This window comes from Hemiscyllium ocellatum, chromosome 5 (assembly GCF_020745735.1).
Source record: "Hemiscyllium ocellatum isolate sHemOce1 chromosome 5, sHemOce1.pat.X.cur, whole genome shotgun sequence".
In the NCBI taxonomy this organism is placed as follows: Eukaryota; Metazoa; Chordata; class Chondrichthyes; order Orectolobiformes; family Hemiscylliidae; genus Hemiscyllium; species Hemiscyllium ocellatum.
The window spans coordinates 75,705,373-75,718,745 of NC_083405.1; the positions used below are offsets into that span (position 1 = coordinate 75,705,373).

Below are 13,373 nucleotides of genomic sequence, written 5' to 3' on the forward strand. Positions count from 1 at the left end.
TTTTCTCCCCAAAAGGTAGTTGCTTCTGCCAGAGGGACTAAAAGCGAGTCCTGAACACTGAGTAGGTGGAGGGTTGGATCAGACTTAAGAGGCAGCCATTAAATTCAAGAACTGGTCCGTTACAGCAAGTAAGCAGGAAAACCTATGGTATATTGTGGTTTATTATAAAGGGAATTGAATGCAAGAATAGGGAGGTTGTGCTTCATTTATAAACACATTAGTAAGGACACTCTATCTGGAGTATTGTGGACAATACTGGACACACTGTACTGTAAAGGAAGGATGTTAATGTATTGGATGCAGTTCAGAGAAGATTTGCTGGATTAATACCGGAAATGAGCAGGTTGCCTTATGAGTAAAGGCTAGAATGGCTAGGCCTGTATCCTGTGAAATTTGAGTCAGAGTTGACTTAATTGAATCATGTAAAACCTGAGGCGACTTGAGTGGGTGGATCTGGAAAGGATGTTTAGTCTTGTGGGAAAATCTAGAACTAGGGATCAAAGTTTAAAAGTAAGATGTCATTCATTTAAGTCATAGATGAAGAAACTTTTTGTTTTCTCTGTGAGGGTCATTGGCCTTTGAATTCCCTTCCTCTAAAGATGGCGGATCCATCTTTAAATATTTTCAAGGCAAAGATAGATTCTTAATTATCAGAATACAGAAAGGTAGAGTTGAGATTAAAATCAGATCAACCATGGTCTTATTGAATGTTGGAACAGGGTTGAATAGTCAAGTGCCTCACTCTTGTTCCTATGTATGTTTCTTGGAACTGTTAGTCCAACTAATATTTTTGAAATACATGCACAGATTTTGTAGTGTTAATGTGAGAAAGGAGGCTGAAGTGTGAATCTGCAATTCTATAAATCAGGCCACTTAGCTCCTCAAACTTGCTCTGCCACTCAATAAGATCATGACAGATTGGATTGTAAACTCAAATCCATCTTCCCACCTAACCCTTATAATTTTCCACCTTTTTGCTTAACACGAATCTATCCGCTTCTGCCTTGGAAACTATTCAAGGACTCTGCTTTTACTATCTTTTCAGGGGCAGGTTTTCACACACACAGCCTTCTGGTTTTAATCTCCATTTAATAATGCAATCATTGAATCTCAAACAGTGAGTCTTGCTTGAGTTTTTCACTAAAGAGGAACCACCTCTTCACTCTTATTGTCAAGACCAATTAGAATTTTATATGTTTCAACCAAATCGCCACCTATTTTTCTAAACTTCAGCTGGTATAAGACTAGTCTATCAAACCTCTTTGGATAAAACAACCCATCAGTTCTGACATTAGTCTGGTAAGTGTTACCTGAACTGTCTCCATTATATTTACACTTTTCTTTAAATAAAGTGACCAATACTATGCACGGTATTCCAGATGCAGTCTCGCCAGTGCTTGATGTAATACAAACATAAACTCACTTTTTGTATTCAATTCCTTTCATGATAAATACAGCATTCTATTAGATTTTTTAATTACTTGCTATAACTGCATACTAATATTTTTGAAATACATGCCCAAGGATACCCAGATCCCTCAGCATCCCAGAGATCTGAAATCTCCAACAATTTAGATAATGCCAGAAGGACAATTTCCTATAGTATATTCCATTTGCCACATCTTTGCCAAGTCATTTAAACTATTCTGTTGAACGTCCTTGTGCTCTCTTCAATACTTATCTCCATACATATCCAGAATTGAGGCATATTAAACCAAGGGGGCACAGATAGGGTAGACAGGAAGAGACTCTTCCCTTTGGTGAAGGAATGAATGTCTGAGGGAACAGAGACTTAATAGTAGAAGTTTTAAAGGAGATGGGGATTTTTTTTTCACTCAGATTGGTGGGAAAAATGAAATTCATTGCCTACAAAGATGGTAGAGGCAGAAATCCTCCTAACATTTAAGTAGTATTTAGATGTGTACTTGTGATACCAAGACATACACATTTGTGGGTCAAGTGCTGGAAAATGGGATCAGAATACTTAGGTGCTTGTTTTGACTGGTACAGACGTAATGAACCTTAGGGCCTTTTTCTGTGCTGCAGACTTCTATAACTCTATGCCACCTGAATGTGCTCTTTCCCGCCTGGCTTCTCCATAACTATCCCATCCCACCTTGACAGAAAATATCCTGCCCCCAACCAGGCTTGACCTCCCCTCCCTATCATTAGACCTCACACTGACCTGGTTTTAATCCGAGTCTTAGAATCTATAGACAACTTGTAGTCCCAGTCTTGTTAACTTCTTCCATAGGTGCTGTTGGGAGTACAGAAAAGCCACTTAAACAAATTGGCCAGCAGCTCTCTGAGGTGTGCCTTCCACCTGAATGGGGACGGCAGCTAATTCATACTCCACTGTACGTTAAATGACCATGGATCCATTGTGATTGGCAGTGATGAGTTCCCATTCTGTACTCCCAACTTCCTCATATCTCCAGAGCATTAGTTTACACGTGTGGGTTACTAATCCCAGTAATATTACAGTGCTACACACCACTTGGAACAATAGTCCAATAACTATTCATCTATCTAATCTTAACCTTTCTGCTGGTACTTTATTGAGTAATAATAGACTGTAACGATGAAAACATTGAAGTTGGGATGTGACTAGGCGACAGTGTAGATATAATAGGTATTAAACCTTTCCATGATGATTCCTGTGTGACAATTACTTTGCAGTAGGAGCTATGCCATCTCTATTAAATACAAGACCCAATATTGCTGCCATTAGAGTGTTTCACATTAATTGCCTCAGTCTGCTGCTAAACTTTCTAGCAAATTGGAAGGCTAGGCTATTGATTATAATTTGGCAAATGGAAATAAAAAAAAGCTTTTACAGGCAATTCAATTGAAGCTGGCTTGTACTATCGATTCTTCTGTCATGATAATCCAGTGAAAAATTCGAAGTGGAAAATAGCAGAGATGGAGGACCCATGGTTAATCCTGTACTGACCTTTTTTTTTCAGATTAGGACTGCAGAAAACTTTCCAGGTTTTGCATAAAACTAAGTTAAATGAAACAGATTCTGGGAGGTTAAAAACAGAGAAAATTGGCACACAAAGAATTTAGTACTCTTTGGGCCCAGCAAGGTCTTTCCAACATTTGAAATGCCTCCATAAAGACTGAACGAACTGCTGATTCTGAGGAAGTATCACTTGACCCAAAACATTAACTCTGATTTCTCTGACACTGTCAGACCAGCTGAGTTTTTCAGTAATTTCTGTTTTTGGAGTTGAAATATCTCCAGAAGACGGGTTACACCTGAAATGTTTTCTACACCACCTGATGCTGCCTGGGTTGCTGTGTTCTTCCAACCTCCTGCTTGCCTACCAGGGATTCTAGCATCTGCAGTTTTTTTTTGTCTCTATTCAAATTTTAATAGATACACAATGCTGTGAAATATATTTTATTTTAAAATAAGATTGTATTGTATTTCCTTATATTGGTGTGTATTAAATGCATATTCAGATGACCACTTACAAAGTTGTGGTTATGTGTTTGAACCTTTTGAAATGCCTTGAATAAGTTCACTGGAATTAATCAGATATAGATACCAAGTGGGGAAAGATGCTTCACAAAGTCTTTGGCAGAAGTTGGACTGAATCTTGAAACAGTGAAGGTTTATTACATATTACTTCTAGCTATTTACACTATATTTTAGGTACATTGTGGTCTCTTAAGCGACATCAGGCTCAAATACACATTACGGTTAGCAACATTGACATATCACTAGAACAACTGGTACTGCATCACTGGTGCACAGCATGAGTACAGAACAGCTCCTTCTAGGAACAGTCCTTTATGATTGGCGCTTATCTTTAGCAAAATTTAATAATTTCACGTACTACCTGCTGTCCTGTTGAGGTAGCCAAGTGCTTTTTCACAAAGATTATACAGCAGATACTTTGAGATCCATTGGTGCTAGTGAATGTAATATGTAGTTCAGAAACTGAATTGAGTACTCCTAAATCAAGTGTAACGTATTCAAATAGTTTACTCTATCATATTCCACAAATTCCATTTCAAAATCAAAAAGTCACTTTCCTGTACGTGGTGGCATTTTCATTCTTCCCTTTTGTGATCGTGATGGTCGATTTTTGTCAAATTTCTACCACTGTGTTCTGTAGATCTTTATTACCTCCCCATAGACTGGACTATCAGTGCTGAACATACTTTGATCCTTCAACAGTAATTCTAAATTTTTTTTTTGCCTCACTGAGCTGAAACTAGAATGAAGCTCAAGTACTGCAGATTAAACATAAAAATACAACTTACCAGCAACTCTGCTCAGTTCCTCCTGAATGATTTGATGTTATGTCAAACTGTGTCCTGCTTTCTTTGTAAGCAACTGGGCTCCTGCTGGGAAGCATGTGGGTACCTCATAAATACATGTTCTAAGATATCATTACAACCCTGATGCAATATTAACACAAAATATAGTGCTGTTGAATTAATGCCCAGGGTGAGCAGGAATTGGTGGTGAGGATGGTTTCACAGGCCTGCTGGGAGCACGATTTAAAAAGCTTCTTGCATTCAGATATTCAAAGTGTAAGGATCATGAGAATATTATACTTTTGGCATTCCACATCATGTTTGAGCTTGGAGATAATTGATCTTGATTTTTATTTTGCTTCACTCACCTTGAATAAGCACATTAAAGCTTATGATGCATGACATTGTCGCTGCTTAGATTTAAATGAGGGTTGACATGCAAGAACAATGTGCTAAACTAAAATAAGGGTAATTATAAAGGAATGAGGGCAGAGCTAGCTGGAGTGGACTGGGAAAGCAGTTTAGCAGCAAAGACAGTTGAGGAACAATGGTGGTTGTTTAAGGAAATGGTTCATGGCGCTCAGCAAAGATGAACTTCATTGAAGAAGGAGGATTACAGGAAGGGGATAAGCCAACGCTGTTTAACCAGGGAAGTTAACGATAGCAACAGATTAAGAAAAGAAACACATACAGTGGCAAAGATGGATGGTAAGCCAGAGGCTTGAAAAAGTCTATTTAAAACTAACAAAAGTAAACCAAAATAAAATTAGGGAGAAAATAAACTTTTGAGGCTAAACTGCCAAGTAATATCAAGATGGACAGCAAACAGTATTTTTAAATATGAAAAGGATGAGGGCAGCCAAAGTGAACATAAATCCTTTAGAGAATGAGGCTGGGGGTGGGGAACCAGGAAATGGCAGAGGACTTGAGCAAATACTTTGCATCAGTTTTCACAGTAGAACACACCAATAGCATTCCAAAATCTAACTCCCCTGTTTAAGAAGGGAGGGAGGCAGAACACAGGAAACTATAGGCCAGTTAGCCTGATCTCATTTGTTAGAGTTCATTATTAAGAATGAGATTGCGGAGTACTTGGAAGTGCATGATTAAAAAAGGACTGAATCAACACAGTTTCATCTAAGGGAGGTCATGCCTGACAAATCTAAGAATTCTTGTCGAGGATGTAACAAGCAAGTTAGACAAAGGAGAGCCAGTGGATGTTATCTGTGTGGATTTCCAGACAAGGTACTGCACAGGAGGCTACTAAATAAAATAAGAGCCCATGAAGTTAGGGTAAGGTGTAGCATGGATAGAGGATTGGCTGACTGGCCGAAGACATAGTGGGATTAAAGGGTTTTTTCCTAGGATGGCCCCCAGTAGCTAGTGAAGTTGTGCAAGGAACAGTGTTGGGAAGACAACTATTCACATTATACTTTAATGATCTGGATGAAGGAACTGAGGGCGTGGTGTCATCTGCAACCTAGTAACAAAGATCAGTGGAGGGGCACATTGTTTTAAGGTTGCAGGAGGAGAGTGGGCAAAAAAGTAGCAAATGGAATAGAATGTGGGAAATTGTGAGGTTCTGCACTTTGGTAGGAAGAATAGACACGTCAACTAATTTCTAAATGGAGAAAGGCTTCAGAAATCTGAAGCATGAAGTCCTCATTCAGGATTCCCTTAAGGTTAATATGAGTCCAGTTAGCAGGTAGAAAGGCAAATGCAATGTTCGCCTTCATTTCAATATTGACCCTAGTACATAACAGGTTATCTTGAAATCTGTGGCCCCAGAAATGCCTGTCTATTTCATTAACTATCACATTTCACATTCCAATTGAGAATTGAGTTCCTCCCCCTGTATAGCGATGCCAGTTGTGGTGCCACGTACCTGGCTGTAGCCGCGCACACCAGAGATTTAATTGCAGTTGCCAATATTCAAAATAAGAAGACTGTTTTGGGGGGCTCTAGTGTTACCGGCTTGATCTCCCTTGATGGCATAATGGTCACACTCATTCACTCCCTGCCTGCATATCCTTTAATCTGTGGGTTGACCACATCTATTAATGTGTTAACTATTAAACAGTTAGCCTCACAGTGTACTGCAGTGACTCCAGCTACTGCTGTATCTCCAAAAGCTGCTACCACTGATCATGTTTCATCCAAGTGGAATATGTTGTGTGCTCCACATCCCCAAGCTGTTGTATCATTTCTCTATTAATTAGACTACTGAACTTGCATCTTAAGTAACTGATGAAGGGCTGTGGCCCGAAACGTCGAATTTCCTGTTCCTTGGATGCTCCCTGACCTGCTGTGCTTTAACCAGCAACACATTTTCAGCTCTTAAGTAACTAAAGTCTCACTAATTACTCCGCAATCAGTTGCCTCTCTTGCATTGACAGTAGTTTAGAAGGGGGTTAACTAAAATGTTTATACTTAACTCCTATTATCTAAAACTTTAGGTTTTAGTTTTCTGAAAATCCAGAACCCTTGCAATGTTACAATGCATTGTTATTTAATTTTAAATTTATTCCCTAGATAAATTAATTGAAAACTGATTTTAAACCATCAAATTGGCTCTGTTGTATGATAATTCATTCATTGAGTATGGCATTAAAGTCAATCAATTTAAATGAAATTATATTAAAATCAAATTCAAGATAAACAAAGAAACATGGTCAGACTGAGTTTATCCGCTTTTGAAAAACCATGCTGGTTGTTATTGTCAAACCTTCAAATGTTACATATTGAACAGAGAGTCAAAGTTCTAGATCTTTTAATATTGAAGCTGAGCATAAAAAAAATTCTGTGACTGGAAATATCAACTCCAGTTGTTAGTATCTCATTGGGTGGGAATGCTTCATTTTGCTGAAGCAGAAGTCTTTACATTTATCAACTTCCTCTTCAAGCATGGAATGTTCACACAAGAAATGGCATATGTCCAGAAACATTGGTTTTCCCTTGCACCTTTATTTTCCTCCGGATGGAATCTAACTAGCTTGGTTTTTTAAACATTGTTCAGGTTCATTTTCAGGTCCTGACCCCACTGCATTCCAATCACACTGGACGAGGCCAAAGAGCTGGTTAGCTGTGGGCGCCCTGCCAAATTAAAAGTTGGTTGGTGAGCTCCGCTAGTGGGAGCACTTGAGGCTCCAGGCTGGGACCTCCCCATCTCGAGAAGTGGGCACGTCCAGTGTTCTTGGGAGACTGAAATAGCCCCTAAAGATGGTGTCACATTTTCAATGTTTAGTAATAAATTGTAGCCATATTGCCAGCCACCCTTTGAGCAGGGTTTTCCCCCAGAAGAGCTGCAGATTCTGGTCTGAACCCACCTCCAGGAAGATCACTTGGAGGTGGGAATGGACTGGGCAGATGTCCCAACGACCATCTTTCCAAAATTGCCTCTCTGACCTTAAAGCCACAATGTGAGTTTAAGTTTTCAATTTTTACTCTCTCTTCCCATTGTTCATTTATATTCTATCTGCCTTTCTCTATATTTGCGTTTTTTTTTCTCTTGCTAGCCCTCCATCTGCTCTTGCATCTATGTCTGTCTATCTGTCTGTCTCTCTCTCTCACACCCCTTTAAAATACATTTGCAAACCAACTCTCTCTGTTGCTGTTTGTGTCTGTTTTTCTCTCTCATTGTCCTTGACTGTGTCTATGTTGATCAATATGTTCTGAATGTATCAATTGCTCTTTTTATTGTTTTCTTTCTGAAGAGACTCGAGCAAACCTTTCTTATGATAGTACTTTGAACTTTCTAAGTATCAAAATTGCACCAAGGTGCTTAATAATTGATTAGAATATCATACTGTCATGGTTTTGATACTAGCCTAGCATTAACTAGCAATTGTGGAGGTGTGATAGAAGGCAGAGTGGGAAGTCAGAATGATTATCCACAGCGAATAACCTTACATTTACTAGCTGAAACTCACTTAAAAGCTTTTACTCAATGAGGCCAGCTGCCATTTGGAAAATTGAGAGTCTGCCTGGTTGGTGTGAACTATTGTACACAGATGGGGTTGAGGAACCAAAAGGAAAACACCATGAGGCCACAGCAAAGGGAGAGAGATTGAATCTCAGAGGGACTAATTGGATTAAGACTGCAAGACCATAAGATACTGGAGCGAAGGAGGCCTCTACAATGAAGGGAAGGATGGCTGATCACAGGACAGGATGTCGATTAGTTGGAGGGATGAGAGAAGAGCCTTGCTGCTGCTTCTGTTGGTCCAGGAGCAAAGCTGGAAAATAATTTTGCTTTGTTCACATGCCATGTGTTCCAAGTATTACATTAAAGTTAGTTAATTTTAAATGAAATTATATTAAGAGAAGAAAGCAAACATTCAAGCCAATCTAAAGAACTTGGTTAGACTGAATTATCCATTTTTGAAATCCTCGCTGGTTGTTATTATTGCTAAATATACAAATGTATCAAATGTTACATATTGAAGAGGCAGCCAAAGTTTTAGATCTTTTAAAGTTGAAGATGAGCAGAAAAATATTCTATGACTGGAAGTTTCAGTTCCAGTTGTTAGTATCTCCTATTCGGTGAAAGTGTTTCATTTTGTTGTGGTAGAAGTCTTTATGCTTATCAACTTCCTCTTCAAGCATGGAATATTCACATAAGGGATGGCAAATGTTTTCCCATGCACCTTTATTTTCCTCTGGATGGAATCTCGTTAGATCAGTTTATTACATGTTGAAATCTGTCAGAATGACAAAATGTAACATTTTTATGAGCTCATTTGAAACATTCCACCTCCAAGATGACAGTGTTACCTCTGTAGTGCAATGTTACCTTCCCAGATTCTGTGCTAAACCCTGTAATGGGCCTTGTACCTATGTATCTACCTCCTAACTTGCGCAGAATATGATTTTTTTTTAAAAAAGCACTCCTTAAGATTCCCATGTTTGTAGAATCTAGAAGATGACTGACTGGGCAAGAGAACAGTGAAATAGTTGAGTCAAGAAGTGACAAAATAAAGGATGGGTGATCCAGCAGGACATAGGCTGAAATAGTGGTGATGCTACAGAGCTTGGAAGTTCAGTCAGGATCAAATAGGATGACAAGATTTGCAAACCGTCTGACTCTCCCTGAGGCTATGGTCAGTGGTATGGTTTCACTTCTTGTGGAATCAGTGGCCAACTGTTGTTTTTTTCTGCAAACTCTATCATGACAAAGTCACTCACCTCATTGGCTGAGGATGAACTGTTACAAGAACAAGCCAAAATCTGCTGAGTTGCAATACATTTGAAGTACCTAATTCAAATTCTGGTTGCATCTTTAACAGTGTCCAGAGTACAGGCACATTAGACACACTTAGTTGAATTTACGTGTCTTCAACTCGAGACACAATACATCAGAATTGAAGATTTAACACTTGTACATGGCAAAGCCAAATTACTTTTACAGCAAAGATAATCATCTTTAACATGACTGAAATTGGGAATCTGTATAAAGACTCTCAGGCATCTGGACATTTTGTAGCACATCAAGTGGATCTGGAAGTGGCACTTAAAACTATGCTTAAAAGAAAATATTTTTAATCAACCTGTTCAGAAGATGTTACTTTATACTTCTGCAGGTGAAACGTGAACCGGGTCTCCTAGCTCGGAGGGAGGGACACTACTACTGAGCAATAAAGACAGTGCTTACAGTTGTGGTTTCCAATAGTGAAATGCATGGGTTAACACTGCTCAGTAGCATCACTTGCAGGAAACTGAGTCTCATGCAGAAAACTCTGAAAGGAAACAAATGTTTGTCCAAACATCATAAGCCTCAATATTTATCACTTTGCCTGAGCATTCTTTCAGGAAATTCAGAAATGGTAGTTACATAATTTTGAAACTTAAGCAGTAATTAAAGGTTTGTGAACTGTGCCACATTGTTTTTGGGAAAGACTCTTAGAACTGCAAAATCCAGCAACAGAAAAACAGGAAGATAAATAGCATACACCATACTTCATAGTTTTCAATGTTCCAATCCATCCACTCTGTTATTTTCTTAATTTATAAATTGAAATATATTTAAGCCATGAATGCAGTTTGCATTCATCCAACAGTGCAGTTGTATTTTGTTGAGCTAATTGCAACCTGCAGTAATTGTGTTATATTCATCTGTTTTATGAGAAAAGTGTTTGCAACATAACATAGCTGATGCCATAATTACACTACAGTTTATCTTTTGTTTTACAATTTCAAATTTATAGTGCTATGGTCCTCCTCTTGTAGAAATCAGCAATTTTGTGCTGGCTCTAAGTCCACCTGAAGTAGGTATCTTCTCATAAGCTGCAAAGTAAACATTCCAGTTACTTAGATGTTTTTATTAATAAATTTGCTGCAGCATTGTTTAATTATCAATGAATGGAAAAAGTTGTGGCCAGCATGTTTTCCTAGACATCGATATGCATAGAACTCCTGGTAGGATCCTATGTGTCATTTCCAGAGCTCAGTACTTCTAGCTCACAAATCAACATGCTTTATTTCATCAAAAAGTGTAAACATTTTTGCCAGTAGAAGAAATAAGATGGAAGAAGCGCATAATATTTATCATAATCTGTTATCGGCAATATGATGACATTTTGCCGTGTTTATTCTGATTTTTGTCATATGTTTATGTGATTGAAGAAAGCTTTATTGAATTTTTTTATGTGAGGATTCTTTGCCTTTAAGAGTAGCTAGCTGAACTCTGTAGCTTAATCAGGCTGGACTATAAAGTCATAATTAAAATAGTAAGGATCACATTCAAAGAATAGGTTGCTTTTAGTTAGGATTCACCCTGAGGCCATGTATAGTCAGGGTACCGTAACGAAAGAAATAACTGTACTTGACTATCATTATATAGTTTACAGTTTGCTTGTGACCTAAGTGTGTTCCTTTGCATTCATCCCATGTGATTTTCATAACTGCTCTAAATGATTGTAAACTGTTGACACTTTTTTCTTGCTTTCTCTTTCATTATTTGTGTCTGCCTTGAAAGTAGAGGCATAGGTATAGAAATTTTAAATTATTGTCAGCACAATATGTTAATGACAGAGTCTATGATATAACTGTTAAATGTGACTGCAAACCAAACATTTCTGATCAGTTTCTAATTGAAAATAAACTACATTTGGTTCAGGCACATGTGGGTTGGCAATACTAGGAAAGGTTCTCTTGACTTTGTAGTCCAAGCGTACAAAAGCACTTGGATAGCATCCCTGGATTTTGAAAACTACAAGGAAGTTTGAGTAACTGCTATAGCCAATTGTGGAATCAGGTTTTTAGAATCTTGGAGCATAGTGGATGGAAAAGGGTGGGAGCTGGAAGCCTACTTAGGGAGATGATGGCCTAGTGGTATGATCACCATACAATTAATCCAGAACCCCGGTAATGATCTGGAGACCCAGATTCGAATCCCATAGTGGCAAATGGTAGAATTTGAATTCAGTTAAAAATCCAGTGATGACCATGAAGGTGTTGTCAGAAAAATCCATCTGGTTCACTGATGTCCTTTAGGGAAGCAAATCTGCCATCCTGACCTCGTCTCATTTTACACTGACTTAGGAGGTTGCCACCCTCTATTGTTTGTATTGAATTTTAGTCCAACTAACAATAATACTAATATTTCTAGCCTGGAATAAACCTTATTGCATTACTTGCCATAGAACTGCGATATGGATTGTAACATGCTCTTACAAAGTGTTGCTTCCCAACACAACAGATTTCTGTTGTTCCAGATCTATTTCTTTCACAACATAAGAAATCATCCCTGAGCGGCCACTGTTTTGCCTTTACACTTGGTTTGCATAAATGTTTCCATCTCAAGTTGAGATCATGCTTTTTAGTTATTTTCTACAATGATTCAGCTGAGACGGGGAACCTCCCAAGTAAAGGCAGAGTGATTGAATGACATAACTGTCATAACTGCAATGATGGGTAAAATGCGTTATGTGTCCCTGCTCACGAGCAACCTGGCAAAAGCATGCAAGTCATAGGTATCGAGTCGAATTGCTGAAGTGTTGTCTGAATTGGTCGGAGCTGAAAATGTGTTGCTGGAAAAGCGCAGCAGGTCAGGCAGCATCCTAGGAACAGGAAATTCGACGTTTCGGGCACAAGCCCTTCATCAGGAATGAATTGGTCGGAGAGCAGGCAGGAAGATCTGCTGAGACCAATGGATTGCCAGTGTCACGTTGTGTGGACAAAAGGTTGAAGAGAATAGTGGCCATGGAGCATGCAGGGATATTGTGATGAAGACACAACTGGATGATGGCTGGTGTAAACTATTGGCAAGCTGCAGCTGCCAGGTGTCAGCTCTGACTTGCTCATCGGGAATTTGCATCATTTTGGAAAAGGAGAGGAGAATTTGAAATCAGGCAAATTAGGCTAGAACGACAGACAAATGGATGTAAATAAAATAGTTTCAGCTCAATAGTGAATTCTGAAAACAGCATGTAAAGCTTAAAAGGAAAGTCAAGTATTTTCTCTGTGAGATTCTGATTTTTTGTTTTCATTCATTCCCTATTCTCCCACCTTTCTCCTCATTGTCCATGCCACTCCAGGGACAGAAACATTCCAGCCAATGGTGTGATTGTAAATGCAATGACAGCATGGAGACTCTTTCAAATATCTTTATAGGACTGAAACAAAATATTGGAACACCAAATCATTCTGGACTTATGAAACCTGAACAAACATATAAAAGACACCCATTTTAAATGGGATAATTTAAGCATTGCTGTATAATTCTTTACCAAATGCTATTTTATGGCCTCATGTCAAAGCTGTAAACTATATCTGTTTCAAGACAACATGGAAAATATCTAAAATTAAGATGAAACTGGGCAGATTAGAGAATTACCAAATGCTCAGGACTGCAAAATTGTGAAACCACCATTTGCAGCTATGAAGAACAAAAGTAATCATGTATATAAATATGTAATACCTTACTTGTTGCCAAAACAAAAAAAAATGACGTTCAGAGAAATTGACCAAATGCTACCTGACCTTGGTGGGACATACAGGCCCATTAATTAATACTTTATCCATTGTTTGAAATTATTCTTCCAGAATTTATATTGAATTGCTCCAAAATGAAAGTTGATCTGACTGAGGAAGAATCATAGAAA

General features: G+C 38.4%; 2 protein-coding genes across 4 annotated transcripts in view; one reads left to right on the forward strand and one right to left on the reverse strand.

Annotated features, from left to right (window-relative positions):
• blvra (biliverdin reductase A) overlaps positions 1-4,362 on the reverse strand; it is a 74,758-nt gene extending 70,396 nt beyond the window's left edge. The window contains exon 1 of the mRNA XM_060824865.1: positions 4,276-4,362. The gene's annotated coding sequence lies outside the window, so the exon portion shown is untranslated. The remainder of the gene's footprint in view (positions 1-4,275) is intronic.
• Positions 1-13,373, forward strand: part of LOC132815747 (cytochrome c oxidase assembly factor 1 homolog) — a 67,525-nt gene that overhangs the window by 37,311 nt on the left and 16,841 nt on the right. The window contains exon 1 of one of the 3 annotated variants that reach the window (XM_060824869.1): positions 4,820-4,980. The exons of the other annotated variants lie outside the window; for them this stretch is intronic. The gene's annotated coding sequence lies outside the window, so the exon portion shown is untranslated. Of the gene's footprint in view, positions 1-4,819; positions 4,981-13,373 lie in introns of those variants that run through there. 3 annotated transcript variants of the gene reach the window in all.